This window comes from Cebus imitator, unplaced genomic scaffold (genome assembly GCF_001604975.1).
Source record: "Cebus imitator isolate Cc_AM_T3 unplaced genomic scaffold, Cebus_imitator-1.0 Scaffold54, whole genome shotgun sequence".
NCBI lineage: Eukaryota > Metazoa > Chordata > Mammalia > Primates > Cebidae > Cebus > Cebus imitator.
The window spans coordinates 3,890,117-3,894,477 of record NW_016107369.1 but is presented as its reverse complement, the minus strand read 5'-3'; the positions used below and the strand labels follow the sequence as shown (position 1 = coordinate 3,894,477).

Below are 4,361 nucleotides of genomic sequence, written 5' to 3'. Positions count from 1 at the left end.
GGTGTTACCTCTGTTTTTAAGTAATTTGACTGAATTTGAGTAGCTTCAGTTTCATATAACCATTTGGAGTTTTTGTGTTTAAAATTTAAACCTAGCCAGGTGCAGTGGCTCACACCTGTAATCCCAGCACTTTGGGAGAATGAGGCAGGTGGATCATGAGGTCAGGAGTTTGAGATCAGGAGTTCGAGATCAGCCTGGACAACATGGTGAAACCCTGTGTCTCCTAAAAATACAAAAATTAATCTGGCGTGGTGGTGCACATCTGTAATCCAAGCTACTCTGGAGGCTGAGGCAGGAGAATCGCTTGAATCTGGGAGGCGGAGGTTGCAATGAGCCGAGATTGCACCATTGCATTCCAGCTTGGGCAACAAGAGTAAGATTCCATCTCAAAAAAATAAAATAAAAATAAAAAATAAAATTTAAGGCTGGGCATGGTGGCTCTCGCCTGTAATCCCAGCACTTTGGGAGGCTGAGGTGGGCAGATGACCTGAAGTCAGGAGTTCGAGACCAGCCTGGCCAACATGGTGAAATCCCATCTCTAAAAAAATAAATAATTAAAATAAAATTGAAAACTGTGAAGCAGTGTGATACATGCTTTGCCATGTTTTTATTTGACAAATGTACATTTTAGTTAATACATCAAATATTTTTACTTGATTTGAACATTATCTTTAACAAAAAATTCCTTTTATTTATGTATTTATTTATTTTTGAGAGGGAGTCTCCCTCCCTCACCCAGGCTGGAGTTCAGTAATCACAATCATGGCTCACTGCAGCCTTGACCACAGTGGCTCAAGAACTTCCCACCTCTGCCTCCCATATAGCTGGGATCACAGGTGTGCGCCACCATGCCCACAGCTAATTGTTTTTGCAGAGTCAGGGTCTCCCTATGTTGCCCAGGCTGGTCTCAAACTCCTGGGCTCAAATGATCCTCCTGCCTTGGACTCCCAAAGTGCTAGGCATGAGACACAGCGTCCGGCCCCCTTTTGTTTGTTTTAAATCTAAAGAAGACTCAAGAAAAAAAAATTACATCAGTAGTATGATTTAGGAGTTGCACTACTAATACTAGGTAAGTTTTTCTTGTGCTGCCCGGGAATAAAAACAAACAGCACTAATTTGGGCTCACAACATGCTTGACACTGTTCCAAACACACACACACACACACACACACACTCATTTTAGAAGTCCTCATTGATTGTCAAAGGTAGGTCCTGCTATTATCCTTATTTTTGTAGATAAGAATGTAGTCTGGGGTGCAGAGATCTGCTCAAGATCACCCAACCGGAATGGCAGCGCTGGAATTTGAGTCCAGGCAGTGTGTCTTCAATGCCTGAACTCTTAGCCATTAGGAAAAACAAAGCAAAATCAGTATCACCAACAACCTTGCAGGCACGGAGGCCCTCAGAAGGGACAGGAGAGGCCGGGCGCGGTAATCCCAGCATTTTCGGAGGCCGAGGCGGGCGGATCACCTAAGGTCAGGAGTTCAAGACCAGCCTGGCCAAAGTGGTGAAATCTACTAAAAATACAAAAAATCAGCTGGGTACGGTGGCGAGCGCCTATATTCCTAGCGACTTGGGAGTGTGAGGCGGTAGAATCGCTTGAACCCGGGAGGCGGAGGTTGCAGTGAGCCGAGATCGCGCCAATGCACTCCAGCCTGGGCGGCAGAGTGAGACTCCATCTCAAAAAAAAGAAAAAGAAGGGACGGGAGGGCTTCCTTCCGTTCCTGACCTGGCCCCTGGGCGGAGGGAGCGCCGGCTTCCAGAGACCTCCTGGAGGGACGTTTGGGAGTGCCCTCTCAGCGTCCCCTCCACCGCCATCTCCACACCCTTGCCGCGCCCCTGCACTCGTCGACCAGGCCAAGGTTTCTCCTGGCCCTTCCCAGCTTCCGGCCCTTCGCTCCAGGCAGGTCGCAGGGCCAGGCGGTGCCAGGAGCTCGCGAGTCCTCTGTTTACTGTTTGGTTTCCACGGTGACACGTAGGCGCCGTCAGCGACTCCCGTCACCGCCCCGCAGCGCGGCCCCCACCCGGCGCCTTGACGTCAGCCCGCCGCTTCCGCTATGCCCATATTTGGCTCAGCCACTGCGCCGCCGGCCCGCGGTAGGCTGGGGGCGGGACTCCCGCTGCATCCAGCCCCTGGTCCCTGCCCCGCCCCCTGGAATGCTGGGTGAAGGCTCCAAGCCGCGAGACCCCCGCCCCCTGCCCCGGGACCCACCCGGGCGGAGGCGTGGGCAGGGGCGCTGGGGGCCCAAAGAGAGGGTGCCGCGATTGATGGATGAGCTGCTTCCAGCATTCCTGCGCGTCTGCTAATTGAGGCTGCAGTCAAGATTTGGGGCGGTCTCTGTTGTGGGTGGGTGATCTGGGATCACGATTTTCTCACTCTGTGCCCGGAAATCATGCCATCCCTCGCCCAACGCTGTATTTTATAGGCTTCAACTCAAAATTTTCCTTCATGGCGCAATGGAAAGCTTTGAAGACCGCCGTTCTGGGGTCAGCTTACCACTCGGGGGATAAGTGACCTTGGGAAGGCCACTTCCCTTTTCCTGGCCTGATAAAACGAACCGCGGGGGTGGTCCGTAATGGTTGCAGCACTGTCATCAGGTTTGTGAGGGGAGGTCTCCCATCCCCCTCTAAGTTCCCCCTCCCCACGGCATAACTGGAATATCAGTGAAGTTCTTTGAGCGCTGACTCTTTCAGTTCTGCTCCCTATGGTGATTGGATTTCTATGTCTCTGCACCTTGCTCCTGTTAGGCGCTTAATGAACTCCAGTTAACTGATTATTGAATGAATAATACGAATCACCTTCATAAATCCGGACCCCTGCAATTCCTCTTCCAGGAGGGGGGAACGATAGGGGGTGGGGAGAATATTGCGATGATTAATAATCGCGCGGCAGGGTTGCTGATGTAAAGCGATTTGCACTTCTAAAGGGCAATAAGCATTCCTGGGAGGAATCCAGTGAGATTCCAGAAGTTTCTGAGGGAGCCGTGGGTGTGTACCGCCGGGCCCAGAGGGCGGGGGTGGGGCAGGCAGTGCCGCAGTCGCCACTGCTGGGGAGCTGATTGCCATTGCGAAGAGAGGTGTGGGAGCTAATCCTTTAAGATGCCTGTCACCATCCTCCCACCCCCATTCCTGCCCCCTAGATTCCCCAGTTCCTCTGGCTGAAGGAGTCTGTGTTTTTCAGAGTTTCAGAGCTGGAAGGCACATCGGAGCCTTTTAATCTAATTTAACCTATTTTTGCCAACAAGGAAATTAAAGCTCAGAGAAGTTGATTCACCTATCCAAACTTGCACAGCTAGTTAGAAACTGATAAAAGTCAGGATTTCTAGCTTCAGATAGCGTTCCACATCCCCTAGTGCTTCTAACTTCCTGTGCTTCTGTGGCTTCAGAACCCTGTTGCCTGGCTTAGCCGGTGGGTTGTATATTTAGGCTAAATATTGACTTCAGGGCTCTTAAAGGATGCCATTGTCACATCTGCAGCGACACACAACCCACACCATGACTACAGGGCCTGGGGGGATGGCCAAGAAGTGTGTACTTCCTGAAGCCTCAAGCATTCCTCTTTAGAGTGGCTGAAATGGTCACCCCTGTCCAGGGAACAGGAGTCGGCTGTTCTGAAGCCAGTCTTAGTCTAGCAGTTGGTCACTTTTCCTAGTAGCCTAAGCCTTGCATTAAACTTTTCTCAACCAAGACTACAGCAGGAGGCATGAGTAACCCGAACCGTTTCCTGCTGTTTGCAAGTCTTTTCATGGCACATGGAGGTTCCTTGCTGGGGGTGGGGCAGATTGTCTCTTTAAAGCTTCTCTCTTTCTCTTTCCCCTTTCAGTCTCACCCAACTTCCTCATACACGATTTCTTCCCTAACTGCTAGGCCGAATATGAAGGCAACTCGGATTAAGAAGACGGCTGCTTTCCAACTGCGCTCCCGCCGGGCAGCCGGCTGATTTGAGGAAGGGGTTGGGATCCTTCCCTTGCTCTCTGGTTGTTCTTGGAGTTACAGCAGCCCCGCGGCAGCTCTGCCCCCTGGTGCACATGTGAGGCAGCGCGCCCTTCAATTCCAGACGCATCATCGCGCTGCTGCCAGCAAGGGGAAGAGGTTTTCTGTATTTCACTCTGGTGGAAAAAAAAAAAAAAAAAAAAAAAAAAAAAAAAAAAAAAAAAACCCAAGCCAAACCAAAACACACGAACCATTCTGGTCTTTTCTCTCTTTGGTTTCTTTCTGAGGATCTGGTCTATCTGGATGCAGAAAACATGTCTGTTGCTTCTGCTGCAAAGACTGCTCTTTCTCTTCCTGCTATCTGAACCCTGCCCCTTCTTTCAAACCCTGTTTCAGGTCAGGCACGGTGGCTCATGCCTGTAACCCCA

At 50.8% G+C, this 4,361-nt stretch overlaps 1 long non-coding RNA gene across 1 annotated transcript; it reads left to right on the top strand.

The window, feature by feature from the left end:
- The first annotated feature begins 2,074 nt into the window (after positions 1–2,074).
- LOC108304439 lies at positions 2,075–4,129 on the top strand. The gene is made up of 2 exons (XR_001825256.2): positions 2,075–2,487; positions 3,868–4,129. It is a non-coding gene; the product is annotated as an uncharacterized LOC108304439 (long non-coding RNA).
- Positions 4,130–4,361: the final 232 nt, after the last annotated feature.